General features: G+C 42.5%; 1 pseudogene; it reads right to left on the reverse strand.

Annotated features, from left to right (window-relative positions):
• Window positions 1-765: 765 nt before the first annotated feature.
• On the reverse strand, window positions 766-10,875 carry LOC126195605 (transmembrane 9 superfamily member 3-like; annotated as a pseudogene).
• Window positions 10,876-13,109: the final 2,234 nt, after the last annotated feature.

Below are 13,109 nucleotides of genomic sequence, written 5' to 3' on the forward strand. Positions count from 1 at the left end.
ACTATCCTACAGTAAAGGGCCAAAATTTAAGTATTGCACACTTTCTCCAGCCCAGGCAAATTGAGCAGATCTGTTGGTTCTTTTGTATTAGGTGCATCCAAGAGTGGACCTTAGGCCGCTTATCAAAGCATCCCGAAAAACCATGATATCCGCGTACGAAATTAGCAGTTGTAGGTATCGACACTTCTATAATTTCTTCCAACGGCAGATCGATATAAATATGTTTTTAAGATTATGTTCTCGGTGAACTTCTAACCTATCTGCGATATCATTATCCGTTGCAAAGAACCAAAAATTCAAAGTTACTGTACTTAAACAGAAAAAAACAGAAACCGTTTTTAGACGGTTTCGCACCGTGGACTGCAATTATTTAAATTACTAATCATAGCTCATAAATGAGGTGCTCCTTCCTCAATAAGCCGATCCCGGGGCACTGTCTGAGGGCCATTACAGAGTTGATCACCTAAAACAGAACACAACACCTAAGGCAGAAATCGTACAACAGTAACAGAGTTTACCAAATCAAGCCAACAGCAACTGAAATGGCGATATTACAATCATAACTACTCTCTGCTACCAGCTGAACACACATTTAGATGCTTCCAACTTTGCTCTAAATTTTTTGGTGGCCCATCATTTCTTTTCTTTGTGGAAGGAAATTATTTGCGGAAATTAGCTTCCACAATGCACAAAATAAAAAACAGTTTCATACTGAAACTATGTTGCACTGTTTAAACTGATACATAAATTTCAGCACTTCAAAATTTAGCCAATTTTCATTGTGGAATAGATTTTTCATACAAAGAAGCTGGCGCCAATATAATCAACAGTCCGACACATAATTCCCAGGGACAGGCTGAAAAGTGCCATGTAACCAAAGTATAAAGCTGTCTGGAACAGGCCATATATCTTCGTCTTGAAGAAGAAGTAGTAGAATGAGTACATGCAGACATAACCTGACGTCGATGCTGCTTCCAGGAAGCTTGTCCATTGCCGCGGATAATCTTCTGCGTTAAGGAGAAAGTATGTACAAACTATTGAAGGGCTAATTTCAGTAGTAGTACAAGTCCATTTTTGTTCATTCTGAGATACAGAGTCCTAAAGTTAACTGCAGATTTTTCAGCGCTCATCTCAGAATGAACAAAAATGGACTTGTACCACTATTGAAATAAGCCCTTCAATTGTAACTCAAACTGTGACTATCATCAGTATGATGAACACAAAAGCATGAAGCCATACACATAGTATATTTTATACGCCCACAAAGACGTGAAGATAAAGAACATTTCAATAAATATTGATCCAAAAGGTAGTACACCACCAAGGATAATAATTACTGCAGGTTCCATGAACCACTTCTTTCCAGCTATTGGACGTGGGACAGCATTGATATGACATGGATAGTCGAGCTGCCCAGCAAGATTTCTACCCAGTACAGTGCCAACAAGGGTCAATGGTAATATGACAAATATACATATTCACGCCACAGCAACCATTATCCCAAACAGAATGGCAGGGGAAGCATGATAATAAATTGCAATAAAATTTATGAAAAATGCCGTGCCACACACACAAGGGCTGGCAGCATAAATGCAGACAACAGCATTTGACGACTCCAAATTTTCCATCCCATTCGAGCATACAGACTTCTTCTGAAGTATCCATTCACAGGGGAAGTAGCAGCATGTACAAAAATAGCTGTACTCAAGAGTGAACGAGGTTCTGTATATAATTCACATATGATTGCAAATATTGTAACACTTAGTACCACTAGAGTAACTTGATGACCTGCACCTTTGAGGGCAGAGAATAACATAGGATGTGAGGCAGGGCGTAACACGTCGCCATGCACTTGTGTCCGTCCATATTCATCTCCCAAATAACGTTCCATGTCATCAAGTTCCTCATCCTTACTGTAGCGAGCATAAACCTGGTAGTCAAGGGAGGCAGGATTCGGTTACGATTGTGGACGGGGCGTTAATCAGTTACTATTGGTTTCCTTTGCAGTTACACACATTTATCTAAACCGGTAATTCCAGACTCAGCAATAAATTAAGATATAACACGTTATTAATGAAGGAATAAACCACTGTATAATTAATAGTGCTTTACAATTTACCAAATGGGCATGAAATACAGGCACAGAAAATAGTGGTTTAAAAACATGCCAATGTGATCCCAATTAGAATTTTAAGGAAAGTAACTACAGTCACGGCTGAAGGCCTTTAACGCCAAGAATGGTAATTATGAGAAATTTAACAAACATATTCTAAAACAGCAATACAATAGCAAAGGTTAATTTAAAAAGACAGGCAACTGATCACCAAACAGGTGAGACAAAAAGATGGTAAACTTGGTAGCGCAAAAATTTAAACCTGCTGTAACGCCAAGAATGGCAATTATATATAAAAAAATTTAGAAACATACAATAATAAAACACAAGGGACAGTCACAGACCGTGCTCCAGCGATCGATCTCTCTGAATAAGTCCGGCGGAAAAACACTTCCGCGAGTGATGAGATAGGCAGCCAAGAGTTGCATTCACTCACAAGATGGTAACTCAGACCAGTGGCAGTCTAACAAATTATTAATGATAATCTTGCTGAGGCTACCTGCTGTCCACTAAACCAAATGCAAAGATGTAAAAATACGCCAAAACCGGAACTGGCTGTGTGAACTGCGCCCACAGAATACTGTGCTCAGAGCGCCTGGAACGAGAAAGGAACCACTACCACCAGAGTAGAAGAATCGCCAACCAACCTACAATCAAGAAAGCTGTCAGAACTACACGCCTCACCGGATATCAGCGGCAAGGCGAGGAAATGTACACTGCCATTACATACACTAACGCCTAGAGCAGGTAACTGGGGCGTAAGTGGCCACAAGGCAGGAAAAATACCGCTGGTTGAACTTAACAAATAGTAACAAATTGAATGCAGTAAATAGTAGTTAGAAGTCCAGGAAAGCTAATCAGATCTACCTTCCCCAAGCACCCCACTCGCAGCCCTTCGCCTGGGCAGCACTACGAGCAGCAACACGAACCCAAGTCACTGGAGAGTCGCTAGATCTCACAATGGTGGAGGTTTCTCTACTTGAATCCAAATGCACTCAACTTAAAGCTTGCAGGATCCAGTTTACGACGAGGTTGTGCACCCTCGTGACCACAGCCCTTCGATCCGACGGTCCATGCGCGCCACCAACAGTCCCGGCGTGTCTTGCACTGGGCAGACCTGGCTCATCCTGAGTCCCCAACCGAACTGCACACTGACTCGACCCGGAAAAACGACGTCGCCCCAAAGATGGTGCCACAGTTACTACACATCGATAACCGCCGCTGCTGCCACTAGTGGACACGTAACGCTTGCGAAACCAAGCCAGTCAACACGAGATGAAGACAAACAACCGCAACCATGTCAACTAAACGATACGGTCTAGCCTCCAACAGAGGACGGAAACCAACAAACGGCGCCAACCTGAGCCACAGCATGGCTCACTGAAACTATAAATTCTTTACTCTTCTGTCTAGAAACGACATTTTCCCGTTTTCGGAAATCCTTATCCATTATCAAGCTACATGTGAAAACCATGATTTTTGGGTATCAAAAGTGCCATTTGTTGGATGGCCAGTTTCATAATTTTTGTTCATGTCAAATAATCCAAATGTTCACCATATGTTCTTAAGATGATGTTCTCGGGAAACCTTGAAACTTCGATAACATTATCTGTTACCGAGGTCGAGAGTTTCAAAGTTACCGTACCTATGCACGTAAACGTAGTTGATGATGCGTAAATGTAGTTTTAACTGACGTAGTGAATACATGGCTAGAGGTCATGGTCATCGCAAGACCTCTTACATCTCGAAACTAGGTTTAAGTAATCATTTTTTCTTTCACCAATACAACTTTATGACACGCTGCCTCTATATGATGGGCGTTTCACTCCTATACAAATATGTACAAGGCGGTATTACAGCGACAAAAAATGAGCTTAAATCTACCTTAACACGCCTGAAAATAACTTAAATGGGTGCCAATTCATTATTTACAACTCGATATAATGAAAATTCAGCAAAATATTTCTAACAACATATTTACTCCTTTTAGGTACATACACTCCTGGAAATTGAAATAAGAACACCGTGAATTCATTGTCCCAGGAAGGGGAAACTTTATTGACACATTCCTGGGGTCAGATACATCACATGATCACACTGACAGAACCACAGGCACATAGACACAGGCAACAGAGCATGCACAATGTCGGCACTAGTACAGTGTATATCCACCTTTCGCAGCAATGCAGGCTGCTATTCTTCCATGGAGACGATCGTAGAGATGCTGGATGTAGTCCTGTAGAACGGCTTGCCATGCCATTTCCACCTGGCGCCTCAGTTGGACCAGCGTTCGTGCTGGACGTGCAGACCGCGTGAGACGACGCTTCATCCAGTCCCAAACATGCTCAATGGGGGACAGATCCGGAGATCTTGCTGGCCAGAGTAGTTGACTTACACCTTCTAGAGCACGTTGGGTGGCACGGGATACATGCGGACGTGCATTGTCCTGTTGGAACAGCAAGTTCCCTTGCGGTCTAGGAATGGTAGAACGATGGGTTCCCTGACGGTTTGGATGTACCGTGCACTATTCAGTGTCCCCTCGACGATCACCAGTGGTGTACAGCCAGTGTAGGAGATCGCTCCCCACACCATGATGCCGGGTGTTGGCCCTGTGTGCCTCGGTCGTATGCAGTCCCGATTGTGGCGCTCACCTGCACGGCGCCAAACACGCATACGACCATCATTGGCACCAAGGCAGAAGCGACTCTCATCGCTGAAGACGACACGTCTCCATTCTTCCCTCCATTCACGCCTGCCGCGACACCACTGGAGGCGGGCTGCACGATGTTGGGGCGTGAGCGGAAGACGGCCTAACGGTGTGCGGGACCGTAGCCCAGCTTCATGGAGACGGTTGCGAATGGTCCTCACCGATACCCCAGGAGCAACAGTGTCCCTAATTTACTGGGAAGTGGTGGTGCGGTCCCCTACGGCACTGCGTAGGATCCTACGGTCTTGGCGTGCATCCGTGCGTCGCTGCGGTCCGGTCCCAGGTCGACGGGCACGTGCACCTTCCGCCGACCACTGGCGACAACATCGATGTACTGTGGAGACCTCACGCCCCACGTGTTGAGCAATTCGGCGGTACGTCCACCCGGCCTCCCGCATGCCCACTATACGCCCTCGCTCAAAGTCCGTCAACTGCACATACGGTTCACGTCCACGCTGTCGCGGCATGCTACCAGTGTTAAAGACTGCGATGGAGCTCCGTATGCCACGGCAAACTGGCTGACACTGACGGCGGCGGTGCACAAATGCTGCGCAGCTAGCGCCATTCGACGGCCAACACCGCGGTTCCTGGTGTGTCCGCTGTGCCGTGCGTGTGATCATTGCTTGTACAGCCCTCTCGCAGTGTCCGGAGCAAGTATGGTGGGTCTGACACACCGGTGTCAATGTGTTCTTTTTTCCATTTCCAGGAGTGTATCATAAGTCAGATGTTTTCTATTAACTGCGATCAGTGAGCTAAATGTAAAACAGATGATTTTGTGTTAACCTCATATTACGCGTAGTTGTTTTTATGTCGCAAAGTGTATAAATGTGGCGAAGTATAGAAATAAACTGTCCAACCTTAACTGACCTATAGAAGCAGTGTGTTATAAATTTATATATTATAAAGTATAAGCAGTACATCCTGCTGTAGCATGGAAAAGAAGGGAGCACAAAAAAGATGAATATATCTCTCTTTAAAAAGACTCTGACAGAAAAGTGGGGCACAAGCTACCTCAATCCGCATTCCGGTTTCCTTGCCAATAATTTTGGCACGCAGATGTATTCGCGTTTTTCGTGCTGGAAGATAGAGTGACGGCGGAAGAGAGAGGAGATAGTGCCGGTGGGAAGAAAAGAGAGAGGAGACAGTGATGCTGAGAGGGAGAAAGTGTCAGTGAAATAGTAGGAGCATGAATGAAGACATTAGCAGAAGGAACCAAAGAAAGAGGAGATATTGATGGTCAGTCAGCAACAATAGCAGTAAAAGAGAAAGAGAAGTTGATGAAGATAAAAGACTGGGAGCAAAAGAGAGGGGAAACAGTAGAAATGAAAAATACAGGTGAGTGGGGACCATACATAGGCTAAATGGGAGGAGGGGGGAGGGTGAGGAGAGGGGGTCTGGATTCATCCAGACCGGCGAACTGCCGATGTATGGGGAGACAGTGGTGTCGAGAAAGAAAGAGAAAATGAGACAGTGCAAGTAAGAGAGAAGGCGGTGACAATGGGATATTTTGTAAATCAGTGAGAGATAAATGAGACATTGGCAGAGATACATATACAGTTATTTTGTAAATGTCAGATATTTTGTAAATCAGTGAGAGATAAATGAGACAGTGGCAGAGATATATATACAGACAGCGACAGGAGATGCTGAGTATGAAGGCTTAAATACAAAGAGGATGTGAGTCTGGGTAAAAGGATTTATAATATTCTGTGTAAAAAGAGCACTTATACGCCCAAAGTTATGGTGAGGAGGGCGAAATGAGGATTGAGTTAGCTAGTTCGCCACATTTCTGTCAGTATCTTTTCAACTGGAACCTATTCCCCTTTTTTGTGTTTCGACAGGAGCATTTTTCCGCTGATGGTCCATTATGAACGTGATTAGAACGGACAAGTCTTAGATTTCTGCTTATAGTACACACATGTGAGATTAAGGATGTTTCCTCAGTTCTACAGTAATTCACTTTCACATAGGAATAAACATGTCAACAGAATGAAGATAATATATATATATATATATATATATATATATATATATATATATATATATATCATTGCCACCTCTTATCACAGTAATAGGCGTAATCGCGTCTGTAACGGATCTCCTAGTGTATCTGTCAACATTTAAGTCTAGTAGGAGATACTTTGTAAATGATTACGAGAATGGGGAGTGTATTTGTATTAATGAGCTTTTTTTTTTTTTTTTTTTTTTGGAAAATACCCTGAAAGATGACGTCTTCTCAAGTTTCGCACAAGTCGAATAAGAGTGGCGCTACTGGCGCCACTATGGGGATGCAAATGAGATTTGCTTTAAATACTCGCTGTAAAGCTCGTGAACGCTAGCTGCGTTTGGGATTAGACGTAATGAGATGATGTTAGTCAAAAATGCCTTTAATACGATGAAGACGCCTTTATAAAAATCTCACTACCGAGATCGCGTAATAAGTCTACGAAAAGCTGGATAATCCTTCCGCGGTACTACTTGAAGACTTGGTAGGAACAAACCATACTTGTCTACTGACAGTGGTGGTCACGGGTAGATGAGGTCGTAAGAAGACCGGATTCTTCACGGCCACGTGCCACTATCGAGAGGGAAGACCATCGTGGTCGGAGGACGGCCGGGGCGCTTCGTGCTCCGTCTGCAGGAGCAACTAGAGCAGCAATATTCAATAGAGTGACACAGCCAGCTGTAACAAATCGGTTACTTCAAGGGCAGCTCCGGGTGAGATACCGTGTAGGGTGCATTCCACTCACATCAAACCGCCGCCGCTTACGACTTAAGCGGTGTCCAGCGAGAACTCATTCAGGGGCCGAGTGGAGGTCTGTAGTGTTTTCTGATGAAAGCCGATTCCACCACGGTGCCAGTGATGGCCGTGTGTTGGTCACGTGGCGGCCAGGTGAGTGCCTGCAACCAATTGCCTGCGTGCCAGACAAACTGGACCGACACCTGGAGTTATGGTCTGAGTTGCGTTTTCGTATGACAGCAGGAGCGCTATCGTGGTTATCCCATGCACCCTGATTGCAAAACTGTACGCGTCTGGTTGTTCGATATTTGGTGCTGCTATTCATGAGCAGCATTCCAGAAATCCTGACTGGGTTTGCCTAGAGGCGATCGGTACTGGTGTAGAGATGCAACAACGACTGAGCGTCAGTGTGAGATCATTTCAATTATTTGCTGTGGCGAACATTAGTTGGAGTGGCTAGGTTATCTCGGCACTCCTTGCCCACGACTGCTACGTGATTAGGATGCGGCATTATCTTTTCACACAGTAAAATGGAAACTCGGTAGTCACTTAAACTTTATTGAATGGAAGCTGGATACAACGACGTATTTTATCTTTCCAGCCCGTCATCCTGTAGGTTCATAGTAATCACTCCAACCTAAATTATTAACCAGTAATTGCTTTTCTTAAAGTCGTGTTCTGAGAACGTGTTATTTCGATCACTCATTGACAAATTGAATTTGGCATTGAAAGGTGTCTGTTGATACAGCTACCCTTCATTTGTATTAAAAATTTTTGCATACTGATAAGGTGAGAGTTCTTTGGTATATTTTTCGACCGTTCGCTGGTCAGTTTCGACATCCCTTTTCTACATGGGAGGTATTTACGTATGACTGGCTATGCTGGAGCGAGTATTTAGTATCTCAGCCAATGAATACCCAGGGCATGGCGGCGCCACGTGAGTGCGATGTATTTGATGGAAGGAAGGGAGGCACTTGCAGTGTGACAGTGTGACAGTTGTAGAGAATATGTTTATTAATCGAGACGCACCAGAACATCCGTTAAATACTGATAGATTATACCTTTCCGAAATACACGTAGTGGTGTCTGTCGAACCATGCGTGGATTTAGTTACATGCTCATCATAGATATAGATATCCTGTTTTTACAAACACCATACATTTTCTGTTTTGTGGAGCCATGCTTACCACTGGTATCTCATATACAGGGTGAGTCACCTAACGTTACCGCTGAATATATTTCGTAAACCACATCAAATACTGACGAACCGATTCCACAGACCGAACGTGAGGAGAGGGGCTAGTGTAATTGGTTAATACAAACCATAAAAAATGCACGGAAGTATGTTTTTTAACACAAACCTACATTTTTTTTTAAATGGAACCCCATTAATTTTGTTAGCACATCTGAACATATAAACAAATACGTAATCAGTGCCGTTTGTTGCATTGTAAAATGTTAATTACATCCGGAGATATTGTAACCTAAAGTTGACGCTTGAGTACCACTCCTCCGCTGTTCGATCGTGTGTATCGGAGAGCACCGAATTACGTAGGGATCCAAAGGGAACGGTGATGGACCTTAGGTACAGAACAGACTGGAACAGCACATTACGTCCACATGCTAACACCTTTTTATTGGTCTTTTTCACTGACGCACATGTACATTACCATGAGGGGTGAGGTACACGTACACACGTGGTTTCCGTTTTCAATTACGGAGTGGAATAGAGTGTGTCCCGACATGTCAGGCAAATAGATGTTCAATGTGGTGGCCATCATTTGCTGCATACAATTGCGATCTCTGGCGTAATGAATGTCGTACACGCCGCAGTACATCTGGTGTAATGTCTCCGCAGGCTGCCACAATACGTTGTTTCATATCCTCTGGGGTTGTAGGCACATCACGGTACACATTCTCCTTTAACGTACCCCACAGAAAGAAGTCCAGAGGTGTAAGATCAGGAGAACGGGCTGGCCAATTTATGCGTCCTCCACGTCCTATGAAACGCCCGTCGAACATCCTGTCAAGGGTCAGCCTAGTGTTAATTGCGGAATGTGCAGGTGCACCATCATGCTGATTCCAGATACGTCGACGCGTTTGCATTGGGACATTTTCGAGCAATGTTGGCAGATCATTCTGTAGAAACGCGATGTATGTTGCAGTGCTCTGCGGTACACACGATCGAACAGCGGAGGAGTGGTACTCAAGCCTCAACTTTAGGTTACAATATCTCCGGATGTAATTAACATTTTACAATGCAACAAACGGCACTGATTACGTATTTGTGTATATGTTCAAATGTGCTAACAAACTAACGTGGTTCCATTTTAAAAAACGTAGGTTTGTGTTAAAAAACATACTTCCGTGCATGTTTGTATGGTTTGTATTAATCAATTACACTAGCCCCTCTCCTCACGTTCGGTCTGTGGAATCGGTTCGTCAGTATTTGATGTGGTTTACGAAATATATCCAGCGGTAACGTTAGGTGACTCACCCTATATATATATATATATATATAATTACTTATTAGTCAACTTCTTTGTGCATTGTTTTGATCCAAACCGAATCTTTCTTTGTTTCTTATGTACGACAGTGTCACATTGCGTGGCCACTGTTTTTTATAAATGGTGGATTGGATTGGAAATGCCGTCAGTGAATATTCTAATGTATTGGAAACCACATATCGACTTGCATTCACAGTAGTAGAAACTAGCCTCAGTTTGCATGCTACCAGGTTACAGACGGAGGAATGGTGGGTCGACTAATACTGGATCAACGGTCGATATTTGCTAAATTGCTGCGAGGTGAATATTGTAGCCGGTGTTGTAAGGCAGTGAAGGTTATCTGTTTAAATTTATAGTAATGAAAGCAGATCTGTAATGCTGATTGTGTTTTTAATGTTAAATTGTCTGTTAGATGCTAAAATTTGTGCTTCCTGTTTTGAATGGTGCTCATACCAGACTTTAAAGCTGATACCGCCCTTCAGTTCTCGCAAAATGAGAAATTTCAATCAAATTGTGCCACGCCAGACATTGAAGGAAGTCTGTGCATTATTGGTTAAACAGGCCGCCCTTCAGTTCTCGAAAAGTGAGAAAGTTTGATCAAATTGTGCCCCGCCAGATATTGAGGGAAGTCTATGCATCAGTGGATAAACAGGTGGCTCGTCAGTTCTGGCAAAATGAGAAAATCAGTCAATTAAAGCTAACAGCTTGCGTAACGCCTTTGGTGACAAAATTAAAATGAGAGATGCAGAGAGAAATCTAACTGCACGAATTATAAGAAATTAATTCCCTGTCTGAAACTTACCATCATCACTAAATCTGTCTATGGACTTCGATGGAAAACTGATTATTTTCAAACTAAAATAGGTTCCTGTGAAATTTAATTAAAGAAAGAATTTGATTTTCACACTATTTGGGTCACCTGGGTCGCACTGGATAATGCCGTGCAACCTGCCCTCGTATCTACAGCGCGTCTCGATAACAGATCAGCAAAATCTAACTACTGAGATAAGCAAAGGTGCAATGCATTCTCTAAAAACATTGTTATCATTCTTGGCTCGTAATTTTTCATAAAATGTTTAAATAAATTGAAAATTAATTGACTCCTGAAATGTGGACAATGGCTATGGATTAAATGAACTCAACAGCAATTTCATATCATATGACTTAAAAAATTTAATAGTTAAGCTTTCTCTGAAATGATGTATTTATAATTCAAGACTTACATGAATTAAGTCTCACATTTATAATCTTTCGTTAAATAAATTCCAAAATCTAATTCTTAAATCAATTTTTCTTACAATGGTCGATAAACCGTAACAAAAAAAAATGAAAAGCAAAAAGATTCATGATCTGGATATCTGACGAACCAAGAATGATGCAATCTGCAGCAAATAAATCAAATCTTACCATTACCTGTAATCCATTCTTCACAAAGAGTATAATATTACCAATGTAAAAATCAGTTCTTTTTCTGTCCGCAATAAATCTTCCATTCATCAATAATATAATTCCCAAAAATCTTCATTGTTTGCTGCTTACTGCTGCTATACCAAAACTCGACACCAAAGCTCAACCGTCGATCTCCTCGCCTCTCCACGCGATCAACGGATAGACCTGGCGCTCATCTTCACAGAGCAAAGATCATCCCTAACTCATCTCTGTGCAGCGTAGCTTCTCTGCCGAAACTGTGCGCATACCATTCAAATCTTACGTACATGAGTCCAGACATCCAAAACAAAAAAAAATTCCTGCGTAAATTTACACACGCATCTTTCAGCAGTTTATATCCCACCTGCCCGAACTTCAACGAGCAAATATTCTAAAACCCGATTCAGGGGACAGTGAGAGCTAAAGGGGCCTGAAATAAATCCCTTGAGAAAGCGCAAGTATTAGGAGTTACTACAGTCCTGTTAAAAATCTAGATCTAACTGCCTGGGTTTCAAGTTCGTAACTGCTCATAATTAACGGAAAGTTCAATCCACATTGAGTTTTATATCAATTCCTAAGAGTAATTGCTGTATTGCAAAAATTACGTAATTAATATCACTTCGAACAGTTAGTTCAATTTTCAGTTGAACAAACTGTTCGAAGTGAAACTCAAATAAGAAATCACTACGTAATAATATCGATTCAACGAACAGCAGTCCACAAATAACAAGTCGCAATTGTTGTAACTCAAGAAACTGTGTGTTGTGGTCTTCAGTCCGAAGACTGGTTTGATGCAGCTCTCCATGCTTCTCTATCCTGTGCAGCTCTCTTCATCTCAGAGTAACTACTGCAACCTACATTCTTCTGAATCTGCTTATGGCATTCATCTCTTGGCCTCCGTCAGCGATTTTTATCCCCCCCCCCCCTACGTCCTTCCAGTACTAAGATGGTGATTCCTTGATGTCTAAGAATATATCCTACCAATCGATTCCTCCTTCTAGCCAGTTTTTGCCTCAAATTTCATTGCTCCCCTATTCTTTTCAGTAGCTCCTCATTAGTTACATTATCTACCCACCTAATCATCGTCATTCTTCTGTAGCACCGCATTTCAAAAGCTTCTATTCTCTTCTTGTCTAAATTGTTTATCGGCCATGTTTAATTTCCATACATGACTACACTACAGACAAACGCTTTTACAAAAGACTTCCTAAAACTTAAATCTATACTACATTTCTTTTCTTCAGAAACGCTTTCCTTGCCATAGCCTGTCTACATTTTATATCATCTCTACTTCGGCCATTATCTGTTATTTTTCTGCCCAAACAGCAAAACTTATTAACTACTTTAAGTGTCTCGTTCCTAATCTAAGTCCCTTGGCATCGTCTGATTTAATTCGACCACATTCCAGTATCCTTGTTTAGCTTTTGTTGATGCTCATCTTATATCCTCCTTTCAGGATACTGTCTATTCAGTTCAGCTGCTCTTCCAAGTCCTTTGCTCTCCCTGACAAAATTACATTGCTCCTTCCGCCTGAACTTCAGTTGCTTCTCCAAATTTGTCTTTGATTTCCTTTAGTACTTGCTCAATGTACAGATTAAACAACATCAGGGATAG

The sequence above is a fragment of the Schistocerca nitens genome, chromosome 7 (assembly GCF_023898315.1).
Source record: "Schistocerca nitens isolate TAMUIC-IGC-003100 chromosome 7, iqSchNite1.1, whole genome shotgun sequence".
Classification (NCBI taxonomy): Eukaryota; Metazoa; Arthropoda; class Insecta; order Orthoptera; family Acrididae; genus Schistocerca; species Schistocerca nitens.